The 13,104-nt window shown below is 39.9% G+C and overlaps 1 long non-coding RNA gene across 2 annotated transcripts in view; it reads right to left on the bottom strand.

The window, feature by feature from the left end:
• Positions 1–8,913: 8,913 nt before the first annotated feature.
• The window catches only part of LOC127428231 (uncharacterized), a 50,056-nt gene continuing 45,865 nt past the window's right edge, over positions 8,914–13,104 (bottom strand). For both annotated transcript variants that reach the window (XR_007895063.1, XR_007895064.1), the window contains one exon: positions 8,914–10,824. This is a non-coding gene — a long non-coding RNA (uncharacterized LOC127428231). The remainder of the gene's footprint in view (positions 10,825–13,104) is intronic.

Genomic DNA, 13,104 nt, shown 5'->3' on the forward strand with positions numbered 1-13,104 from the left:
ATGCAAGGCTAGTCTAAAGGCTAAAGTGGCAACATGGAAAAATGAAGTATACTTTAGCCTTAAGTCTGCTTCAGTTGTGCGTTTGCTGCCATGTATCACACACAGTGCTCGTGACGTAAATTTTGACATAAATTGCTAAATTGTACAGCCAAATTTTTTATGTGCACATTGTCTGCTCATGTGCCTGGAATCGACTGCACTAAAGAGTATCAGAAAGCAGTCGAAGTGTGCATGTGTCGAACGCATCCGTACATGCTCATGGTCAGTGGAGTATACTTTGAAAGGCTAGTACACTCGACCATGCATGATGTATAACCACAGAAGGAAAAATGAAGCATAGCCTACAGCATAGATTTTGAAGTATTCAAAGTACACAAGGCCTATGCAACCTTCAAGGCTTTTAAAGCTACTTTAAACCTTCTTACAAGGCCCTCTCAATTTAGTGTAGTATCAACATGTATTATTATTAATACCTGTACATGACCACATAGGCGTGTACAGTAACATACTGTGTATGCATGTTTGACACTCAAATAATATACAGAATATACTGTGCACATTTGAAAAGATTTGGGAGAGAAGTGAGTGAACTGTCCCAAAACCTAACCAGTTCTGATTGCGATTGTTAGCTGGTCTTTTGTTCTTGCTTACAATGTCTAGATTAGATATGCTGAGGCTCCAAATCCGAGAGTGAGCATACCATAAAACTGAGGGGCCACCAAACCAGGAACCTCTGCAGTGAGGGCTTTTATCATGCTAATCAAATATGGATATCAAAGCAGAGGTCCTCACAGACCACCAACTGTCTCTTGGAGATGGAGATGGGAAGTGGGGCACCCACACACTTTGAAAAGAAAGCCGTGATGTTACCTCAAAGGAGCGAAGAAAGGTCCTACATCCCACAGACATGGTATAATTGTGTGATATAATTATCTGCTGAGTTCTCAGCATTTCATGTGATGCAAATAACTTCTTTAGTACCTTGCTCTGATTTCAAGACTGTATAACTCTGTACAATAGACAACATATTCTGCATCATATAACATATCCATCACCCTTATGCCGGCTTAAACTACTATGACTTTCTTCCTTCTGCAGAACACAAACAAAGATTTTTGATGGAGATAGGATGTGTTAATATTTTAGGGTTGTCCAAAGATTAAAATTTTGAATTGAATTATTTACATGACCTGCCGATTTACAGTATCAAAAAGATGAGTATCAAAATGCAAGTTAAATGTTTTCCCAAACAGATAAGGTTTTTATTATTAATGCTCTATCGAGTTTAAAATCAACAAAACCTACCTCCCTACCATAAACCATAAACCTAAACCTAACCAATATTGTCAGAAAAATGTGAGATGAAAAATGAAATTGTTGAAGCAACTGCCATTTGTTGGTGCTTCTATGACACCATAGTGCCCTCCAAGCTAGATGAGAAACTCCGGGCTCTGGGCTTAAACAGCTCGCTGTGCAGCTGGATCCTGGACTTCCTGTCAAGCAGACGCCAGGTGGTTAGAATAGGCAGCAACATCTCCTCATCACTGACCCTCAACACTGGAGCCCCACAGGGCTGTGTTCTCAGCCCACTACTGTATTCCCTGTACACACATGACTGTGTGGCAACACATAACTCCAATGCCATCATTAAGTTTGCTGATGACACGACGGTGGTAGGTCTGATCACTGACAATGATGAAACAGCCTACAGAGAGGAGGTGCACACTCTGACACACTGGTGTCAGGAGCACAACCTCTCCCTCAACGTCAGTAAGACAAAGGAGCTTGTGGTGGACTTCAGGAGAAAAGACAGAGAACACAGTCCAATCACCATCAATGGAGCACCAGTGGAGAGAGTCAGCAGCTTCAAGTTCCTGGGTGTCCACATCACTGAGGAACTCACATGGTCCGTCCACACTGAAGTCGTTGTGAAGAAGGCTCATCAGCGCCTTTTCTTCCTGAGACGGCTGAGGAAGTTTGGAATGAACCGCCACATCCTCACACGGTTCTACACCTGCACTGTGGAGAGCATCCTGACTGGCTGTATCTCCGCCTGGTACGGCAATAGCACTGCCCACAACCGCAAAGCACTGCAAAGGGTGGTGCGAACTGCCAAACACATCATCAGAGGTGAGCTTCCCTCCCTCCAGGAAATATATACAAGGCGGTGTGTGAAAAAAGCTCGGAGGATCATCAGAGACTCCAGCCACCCGAGCCATGGGCTGTTCTCACTGCTACCATCAGGTAGGCGGTATCGCAGCATCAGGACCCGCACCAGCCGACTCCATGATAGCTTCTTCCCCCAAGCAATCAGACTTCTGAACTCTTGATCTCCCACGATCAAAATACATCAGCCCTGCACTTTATTACTCTTTTATCTCACACCGGACTGTCATAAATTATATTACTGTCATTATATTATGTCTCTCTTAACAACTGACTATCAACCGACAGCCTGAATGTCAATACAGTACAATACTGTACATTCTATATATATACTTTTTTCATATATATTTTAATTTTTATTGAATAATGTGTATCTATATAGTATCTATATAGTAAAAAACAAAAAAACAAAAACAAAAACAGCATATTGTATACTGTACAGTGTATGTTATTATTTGTATATTGTTGAGTGTAATTGTGTATAACAGATGTTTAAATTGTGTTGTGTTAATTTGATGTTTTAAGTTGTGTAATTATGTATAACAGATGTTTAAATTGTGTTGTGTTAATTTGATGTTTTAAGTTGAGTGTAATTATGTATAACAGATGTTTAAATTGTGTTGTGTTAATTTGATGTTTTAAGTCGAGTTTAATTATGTATAACAGATGTTTAAATTGCGTTGTGTTAATTTGATGTTATTGTAAATTGGTATATGTCTCATCACTGTCACGACTGCTATGTTGATCGGAACTGCACCCAAGAATTTCACACACCATTGCACTTGTGTATATGGCTGTGTGACAATAAAGTGATTTGATTTGATTTGATTTGACACTTTCGGCTCAATTTTCAACTCTGGTGCTCCTCAAGCCAAGTGTTCACTACACGACTTGCAGTCGACGTCCTATGACTTACAGTCTGGTTTTTCGTCGTGCTGGTGCGAACACTTCAGGACTGTTGTGTATCAACTACACGACCATTTGTCCCCGACTGAGACCATGTGCACACCTGATATTAAGATGAGTTTTGGATGATCCGATCACAAATGTACAAGCGAGACATCACCGTAACACCTGGTCATCTCTTTTGACCACTTGTGTTCAGATTTTGAGGAGAGAGACTTTGATTTCATTAGGACATACATCAATCATTATGTCTGTGTTTTACTGAATGATAATAAAGAGCAAAAAAGTAAAAGATGAGAAAGAAAACTGCTAAAAACAGGCACACAGTTTCTCTTACAGTTTTTCTCAATTGCTTTGGCTCAATTCTCAAACGGGTATTATTTTTTTCAAAACAATAAGTTCAAATCCCTGAACAATTAGTTTCTTGTTCACACCAGATTTGAATTTCTTATTCATTTAAGCAAATTCCATGTGTTTTGTGTACAAAAGAGTAAGTACAATTGTTGACAATTTTCACAATAACTAAATGCACATGGCTTGCTGATCAAAATTGATGAGTTGTTTCTCAGTGAAATTGTCATACTCTTCACAACTTCTAAACATTCTTTCATCATGTGAGCCATCACATGCAAAATTATCCATTCAATTATCAAAATCTGTCAGACATATATGTACAGTACTGTGTAAAAGTCTTAGGCACATACGATGTTTCACAAAAACATTTGTCTTAAGATGGTTATTTATATTTTCAGCTTTAGTGTGTCAATAGGAAATATGAATTTAGACTCCCAAGCATTCCATTTGCAAATATAAAAGAATAGAAGAACATGGAGCCCTGAAACAGATGCCATGGGCCCCATAGAGCCCCCCACTGAACATCAAGTCAGTCTGGGATTACATGAAGAGACAGACGCAATTGAGACAGCCTAAATAGATAGAAGAACTGTGGTGAGTTCTCTAAGAAGCTTGGAACATCCTATCTGCAAACAACCAAGAAAAACTGTTTCCAGGTGTACCTAGGGGAATTGGTACTGGCAAAGGTGGTCACACCAAATATTGATTTAGCTTTTTTATGTTTACTGGACTTTGTATGATGTTAACTGATAAATGAAAAGGTCCTGGTTACTTGCGTAACCTCCGTTCCCTGATGGAGGGAATGAGACGTTGTGTCGATGTAGTGACACTAGGGGTCACTCTTGGGAGCCCGAGACACCTCTGGTCTTTGATAAAAGGCCAATGAAAATTGGCAAGTGGTATTTGCATACCACTCCCCTGGACATACGGGTATAAAAGGAGCTGGTATGCAACCACTCATTCAGGTTTTGTGCTGAGGAGCCTAGACAAGGTCCCGGCCATTTCAGTGGGTAGTTCAGCGTTGTGGCAGGAGGGACACAACGTCTCGTTCCCTCCATCAGGGAACGGAGGTTACGCAAGTAACCAGGACGTTCCCTATCTCGACGTTGTGTTGATGTAGTGACACTAGGAGTCCCTATACGAAAGGCCGCAACTGGCTGAACTGTGTTCAACGTGAACTGGCGGTGTGTGATGGACAGACCACTGTGTGCCTCGTAGCCAGCGCACCAGGCTGACACGTAACCTCCCCCAACACTGTTATGAGTGTCGAACGGCCCTTTGGGGACAAGTCGACTATCCAAATGATAGAGACGGGCTAGCCCAGTCGTGGCCTCTTATCCCCTTTTATTTTCCTCTCCCAAAAAAAAGGGATTAACCGACTGGGGCCACCAGGTCTAGTCGGGGGGGGGGGTGTCCCTCCCAAGGGGAAGACACCACAGAGACCACACCCCGCCGGGGGGGTATTTAAGTGGAAATACATAACATGGTCTTGCTGAGCTTTGTTGGAAGTTTGCCATGTGGAGAAGTCCCATGGTAGGTCCTACCCAATGGGGGAGGAGTTACTACAAGCATGGTGACTGGGGCAGAGGGGCCTCTGCCCAAGGAAGATGCAGTTTACCAACAGGGAAATGAATTAGCGGAAGATTTACAACACATGGGGTTACCTACGGGGAACCACCACATGCAGAGCACCTGCTGGAATCTGAAGCCAGTGCTGAAGCGGTCTCATATGCATCAACCCGAGCGGAGTGGCCACCGCTGAGGATGCCATATGCCCCAGGAGCCTCTGAAAGAGTTTCAGTGGAACCGCTGTTTTCTGTTTGAACGCCTACAAACAGGTCAGCACCGACTGTGCATGCTCGTTCGTGAGGCACGCCGTCAATGAGACTGAGTCCAACTCCAAACCGAGAAAAGAGATGCTCTGAATCAGGAGGAGCTTGCTCTTTTTCCAGTTGACCCGAAGCCTTAGTTGGCTGAGGTGCAAGAGCACCTGTATGCACACGACATATCCTGAGAGTGAGCTAGGATTAGCCAATTGTTGAGATAGTTGAGAATGCGAATGCCCACTTCCCTTAACAGGGCAAGAGCTGCCTCTGCGACCTTCGTGAAGACACGAGGGGACAAGGGACACCGAAAGGGAGGACCTTGTACTGATACGCCCGACCCTCTATTGCAAACCGCAGGAAGGGTCTGTGTCGAGGTAGAATTAAGACGTGGAAGTACACGTCCTTCAGGTCTACCGCCGCGAACCAATCTTGATGCAGGATACTCGCCAGAATGCGTTTTTGCATCAGAATCTTGAACGGGAGTCTGTGTAAAGCCCGGTTCAGTACTCGCAGGTCCAAGATTGGCCGCAACCCACCGCCTTTCTTCGGTACAATGAAGTAGGGGCTGTAAAACCCCTTCTTCATCTCGGCCAGAGGGACAGGATCTGTCGCATCCTTCCGTAGGAGGGTAGCAGCGTTCTCGCCCTTCACCAAGGTGAAGTGGATGCCGCTGAACCTGGGCGGACGCCTGGCGAACATATGAATTTCCGATCATATGCTTATTCCCTTGAAATCCACATGGAACCGGCAAAAAAACGGTCGTTACAGCTGCCCTTAGTGTTGTCTCGTTTTAAATGGATCACCAAAAATGCATTTTAAAATTAAGATAACGAAATTCATTCACGAATTTGCACAGTTTATTCTTGATACCTGGAAAAAAAACATGAAAGAACAGCTCTTACCCATTTTCGTGCTTTACTGGCACCATTTGCAAAGGAAAAAAATAATAAAAACATCTGATAATAATAAATAACAGTGGGTAGGGAGATGTGGACGAATTTTTATTTTATTTTCTAATTATTTTTTGTCTCCTGCTATCCAAATCTTGCTCTCCTCTTTCAACAAAGATGAAAGAACAGCTCGTGCCCATTTTGCTATTTGCAAAAGGAAACATTTAAGAAAAACAGATTAAAATAATAAAGACAGAGGGTATAGGGAGATGTGGGTGAAGTTTAATTTTATTATATTCTAATTATTTTTTGTCTTCTGCTTCCTAATACTTTGCCCTCCTCTTGCACTCTCTCTATATTTCATTGGCTGTGGCTCATTGTCATCTCTCACTTGTTGGGACAGTGTTACACACATGACGTCAAGACGTCTAGATATTAGACAGTTTTGAAAACAGTCGTAGTGTCTGGGAGTCATCTTGGCCTGATGCAGTAGTGCGCACACAACAAGACCTTTCATCGAGAGATCCGAGACTTCTCGTCACAGACCAGTCGCCGACTCAAAACATCAAAGGAAATGGGATCGAGTCATGTAGTGTCCACTAGGCATCAGGATTCGTACCCCAGTCCTTTGAATTGCAAGTACAAAGTGTAGTTGAGCTACCGCAAAATTGTATCATGTATTAACAAGCTTGTAAATGTAGTTGGTTATATAATGAAAACGCTAAAATGTTTATGTGACCAGGAGGAGGGTGACTACGCACACCCGGCGCCCAATCGGGCTAATCAGTCAAGAGAGGGTTAAGTGGAGCGGGATGCAGCAGCTGCGTTTGGCTCTCTCTCTCTCTAACTGCTGCATCACGCTGCACTTATCCCTTTCCTCAGCTTATTAGCCCAATTGGGGGCTGGGTGTGCGTAGTCACGGACTGGCCCCGCCCTCCTCTTCGTCACAGTATACCTTACAAGTCATGCGCTGTAGTAAAAGTGTTTTGATGTCGTAAGATAACATTTTGTGAGGAACAGGGTGAAAAGTACGTTTATGAACTGATAATCTGCAGTTTTACTCGTGATTTGAGCGAAAGGGAATAAAAGTCATTGTTGTTGTAGTGCCTCTAGTGTTCATTTCAGCAGGAAACTGCCATGATATGTACAACGAGCCATTAAAAATAATTTTGCAAAAATATAAATTCTGTAACATGGTTCTATAAGACCAGTTTGGCAAATTTAAATACTTAGAGGGGTTGGTAAAATCCTTATCCCTCAGTATGAGCAAAAATAGACATGATGCTTGACTAAGGAAGCACCAATAATAAAAGCCTCCAGTTTGACAGATTGACTTGAACTAGATTAAATTAAGCAACATCTTACCACATGCAATGTGATGAAATTTCAGCTGTATGATAAGTGCATACCATGTATTTATTTTTGACACATTGCTGAAGTATAGCTTGCGTCTTCTGGAAAGAAGTTCTATTTCTGCCCTCAAGCATGATAGGAACCTATTGCACTCTGTTTTTCATACTCTCACTGGATTTAAATGAACGCTGCAGGTAGGAAGAAGGTCTTTCTATGCCCACTCTGTGAATATCTAATCTACCTTTTAAAAATGTACTTTGCAGCAAACCGAACCCCTAAACCATTAATCTGACCCATTTGCTAACTCCAACACTGCAGCGAAAATCTCTTTGACTCTGTCCTTTCATTTTGCCTCCCATTCACCAATTCTCCCACTTTTGTGAGCAAGCTGAGAATTCTCACACAGTCTATCCCATAATGCCCAATGACATAAGAGGAACCTGTGAAATGCTTCACCCACCAACGCTTATTTAAACTAAATTTGAAACGACAGAAAGAAACACCTCTCTTTCCTTCAGTGCAACTCTCTTCTCCTCACTGCTGCTTTAATTAGTATTTATATGCATGCCAAAGCTTCCTTAAGTTCCCTAATTCATGCATGTCAACGTTCTTCCTCTCAGGCATTAAAAAAACCATCCTTCTTGCGAGATAACACCTCTGTTGTCAACGTAATATATTAAAAAATACAACATACATTACCATTTATATGGGAAAATATGAGAAACAGTGCAATGGAGACATAAAACCTCCCATAAAACCTTTGTAGTAATTGTCACTCAATGCATAGATCTATTGACAATAACATTTCCCTCTTTTAAAATGATAATTAACTGTGTTTCTTCAACTGTGGGCACTTTTGGCCCTGTGGACTTTGAGAAAATAAACTTTCTTAAAACACATTTTCACACTCTCTCTATAGTTTTTTTTTATTTGTTCACTAACAATGTCCAGCAGTATATATACGTACATGAGTGTCGTTTTTGTTATTTTCTGAACCAACAAATGCCACATCCACCACATCTCAAATTGTGTATTGTGTATTATGTATTTGATAGCATTCTGTGGTGGAAATTATGATTAAAATTTTTTTTTTTGGAATAAAATGGCTGACTCCTTTGCCTTGCTTTGGCTAAGTTGATAGCTAGCATTTTATGTATCCTAATCCTACACACAATAAAAAAATATTTTCACACTTTTTGCAGAATTTGAAAAATTGGAAATTATGCACAATATTTCTCTCTTTGTTAAGATTTTATCATAGGTAAAAAAAAATGTTTAATACGTTTTTGGTAACGCTTTACATCAAAGTTCCCTTTGTTTAGCATTTATAAAGGGGTTCATTAATGACTAATAACTAATTTATTAATTATTAGAAATCATTGATATGCAGTTATAACAACATGAATAAAAAGTGTGACTCATGCAATCCCTGACAAATAGTGAGCATTTTAACTTATATGTTATAAATGCTTAATAAACACACTTATTCATACATATATTAATCAAAACCACAAATTCTATTATTCATGTTTTATGACACAGTGCTGCAAAAACAGACTATTATAGTGAGATTAAAAGGAGGGAATATGTAATTTTGCTACAGTCCTCTTTGTGTTAGATTTATTACTGTATTTCTTGTGTTGTCACTTTCCTTGTCACGTTGATGTCAGAAGAATGGTGCTACTCCGAGTGGTGTCCCAACTTATCTAGTCCTATTTACCAAAAATCCTCTGCAAAAACACTCATCAAAATCTTCATGCTCATTCACAGTATATATCACATATAGCCTGATGATCATTAAGCCACACAGAACTTTATGTACATAGGTTTTTAATGTTGGCAACTCCTTAAAGTGTTCATGACATGCCTTTTTTTTGTTTGTTTTTTTTTTTTTTTTTTGAATATTTATTGAGGTTCACTTGTAGTATTAGTAAGGTTTTTTTTTCTTCACAAAATCATTTTCCACCCTTATTCTGACCCTCTGTCAGAAATGCTCGGTTTTGGTGCTGCTTCTCCTTTAAGACTTTACAATAAATGCCTACTGTTATGATTGGCTCTCTGCTCTTGACTGACCTGCCCTCTCCTTGCCATCTCACTGCTCACCGCTACTGGGTGGGGCTACGGAAGTGATTAAAGGTATGGTAGGCATTTATGTGTTGTAGTAGAGGCAGTCAGATGCAAATGTCTACCACAGTGTGACATCATAATGTCGAGGAAGTAGAGAGCGAGTCTTTTTTGCAGCTTGTTTTCAACAATTCTTCTTTATGCTTTGAGGAGGAAGTTTGAGTTACAGTATGTTTTTAAAGTACAATGACCTCTTATATGTCAAAAGATCAAGGAAAATTAGATTCCTCATGTCATGACCCCTTTAATAAATTCTACATGCGTCCACTTTGCATTAAGGTACATTTTCATAGGTTACTAATGTTGAATAAGTGTTATTAAGCATTTATAACATGTGAGGTAAAACGGCACACTAGTCAAGTCATTTTTATTTGTATAGCGCCTTTCATAACACACATCGTTTCAAAGCAGCTTTACAGAAAATCATGCATTAACAGACAATGAAACTGTAATATCTATAATGTCTTAGAGTCATCATTGTGTAGTTTGATAAAATTCACAAAAATAAGTTATTAAATAATAATTGTATTTATAACCCCAGGTGAGCAAGCCAAAGGCGACTGTGGCAAGGAACACAAAACTCCATAAGATGTTGGTTAATGGAGAAAAATAACCTTGGGAGAAACCAGACTCACTGTGGGGACCAGTTCTCCTCTGGCTAAACAACATGAATATAATGCCAGTATTACTTATGTCTAGTGCAAGTCATGGTTTAAAATTATTTAACTAAGTAAGTGTTAAGAGTCAGTGTTTAAACAAAGATTTTGTATGAACTGTAAGATTAATGACTGATGTCTTTGAAGTTCATCCTGGATTAACTGCAGAAGTTCACATAAATGCAATTGTCCTTGTTAGTTGACTGATGAAGTGTTTTTTGGTAATTAATTGATAGTCTATTTATTCCATTTCAAGAGTGTAGTCCATCATTACACCGAGGTGATGCAGGCAGAGATCAGTTAGGTGCATCGCAGTTCAACCGGCCAGTAATTTCGGTGAGGTCTATCCTAAATCCAAGGTTCAGGCAATGGCATATGAATGATCCCATGTCTTATGGTTGGAGTTGGCATCAGTTCATCCTCTGAAGTCCATCGTAATAGACTGAAATGATGTTTGGCTGGCACCGGCTGCTATTAGTCATCATCACTCAGTGACACGTAGCAGTGGAGTCCAACACGAAGCAGGAATGGAGCTGGATCCAGCTGGTTCTGGTGACCTCAGGATAGGAGTCCCGAGGTTGAGACAGGGAAACAAATAGAATAATATTAGCATAGATGCCATTCAATTTATTGCAGAGTTATAGATCATGATCAATGTTTCTGGTTTCTGGTTCCGGCAGACCTAACTAAAGCAGCCTAATTGTGAGTTGAAGGATAAATTAGGTGTATGCCTGGCTAAATAGATGAGTCTTTATTCTAGACTTAAACTCAGTGAGTGTGTCTGCATCTCAAACAGTGTTAGGGAGACTATTCCATAGTTTAGGAGCCAAATATGAAAAGGATCTACCTCCTTTTGTGGATTTTGATATTCTAGGAACTATTAACAGGCCAGAATTTTGCGATCGTAATGAACGTGATGGAATATAGCGTAGTAGAAGGTCATTTATGTACTGCGGAGCTAGACCATTCACAGCTTTGTACGCAGTTAACAGAATTTTAAAATGAATATGAAATTTAACAGGTAGCCAATGTAACGATTATAAAATGGGGCTAATATGATAATATTTCTTGGTTCTCGTCAGCACTATGGCTGCTGCATTTTGAACCAATTGAAGTTTATTTACTGATCTTGCTGGACATCCTCCCAGTAATGCATTACAATAATCTAGTCTTGAGATCAGGAACGCATGAATTAGTTTTTTGGCATCAGCAACAGAGAGCATGTGTCATAATTTAGCAATATTTCTTAGGTGGAAGAATGCTGTTCTACAAACATTGGTAATTTGATTTTCAAAGGACAGATTGGTATCAAATATAACACCCAAATTCTTCGCTGTTGAAGACGATGTAACAGTACATCCATCGAGATTCAAACTATATTTTAGCGGCTTGTTTTTAGAGGTTTTTGGTCCAATAATTAGTGCCTCTGTTTTGTTAGAATTGAGAAGAAGGACATTTCTGGCCATCCAATCTTTTATTTCACTGATACACTCTGCTAATTTGGAGAATGTGAAATCTCATCAGGTTTTGAAGAAATATAAAGTTGGGTATCGTTGGCATAACAGTGGAAACTTATTCCACGATTCCTGATAATATCTCCCAGGGGAAGCATAAGCAGAGGCCCTAAAACTGATCCCTGTGTTACTCCATTCTAAACTTTTGTTTGATTTTACAATTCCTCATTTCAAAGACAAAGTTGTAGCAGGCTGCTAAATAGTACCTAAACCATGCTAATGCAACTCCACAAATGCCAACATAATTCTCTAGCCTATTCAAGAGAATGTTGTGATCTATGATGTCGAAGGCAGCACTAAGATCTAAAAGCACTAGAAGTGAAATGCAGCCGCGATCAGATGATAAGAGCAAGTCATTTGTAACTCTGATAAGTGCAGTTTCTGTACTGTGATGGGGCCTAAATCCTGACTGAAATTGTTCATATATACTATTTCTCTGTAGAAATAAACTTAGTTGGGAGGACACTACTTTTTCTAGTATTTTCGACATAAACGGGAGATTTGAAATCGGTCTATAATTAGTCAGTTCTCCAGGATCAAGTTGTGGCTTCTTAATAAGCAGTTTGATAACTGCCATTTTAAAGTTTCTTGGGACATGTCCCAGGGATAGCAAGGAGTTAATAATATTAAGGAGAGGTTCTGAGATTACAGGGAATACCTCTTTTAAGAGCTTGGTTGGTATTGGATCTAACATACATGTTGTGGCTTTTGATGTTTCGATAAGTTTTGTTAGCTCTTCATGACCTATGACAGCGAAGGATTGAAGTTGCACATGGGGAATATTATGAGACACTGTTTTCTGAGGTACTGTGACAGATGATTGCATAATTCCAATTTTGTTTCTGATTATTTCAATTTTATCAGTAAAGAAATTCATGAAGTCATTACTCTTGTGCTGTGATAGAATATCTGGTTCTGTTGAGGCTTTATTCCTAACCAATTTAGCCACAGTAGTGAATAAACACCTAAGAGTTTTCTATGAGACCTGGCAGCTTTTAGTGCCTGTTTGTAGCTACAGACACTATCATTCCATGCACCACAAAATACCTCTAATTTTGTATTCTTCCACTTGCGCTCAATTTTCTGAGCTGCTCTCTTGAGAGCATGAATGTGATCATTGTACCATGGTGCAGGGCTTTTTTCTTTTCTTTGAAAGGGGGCGACAATATCAAGAGTGCTAGAGAAGACTGTATTTATATTTTCTGTTATTTCATCAAGTTCTTCTAGGCTTTGGTGTTTACTGAGTGTATGAGATAGATTTGGAAGATTATTAGTGAAGCTATCTTTAGTGGTCGAAAGAATAATTCTACCTGAA

This window comes from Myxocyprinus asiaticus, chromosome 3 (genome assembly GCF_019703515.2).
Source record: "Myxocyprinus asiaticus isolate MX2 ecotype Aquarium Trade chromosome 3, UBuf_Myxa_2, whole genome shotgun sequence".
NCBI classification, from domain to species: Eukaryota; Metazoa; Chordata; class Actinopteri; order Cypriniformes; family Catostomidae; genus Myxocyprinus; species Myxocyprinus asiaticus.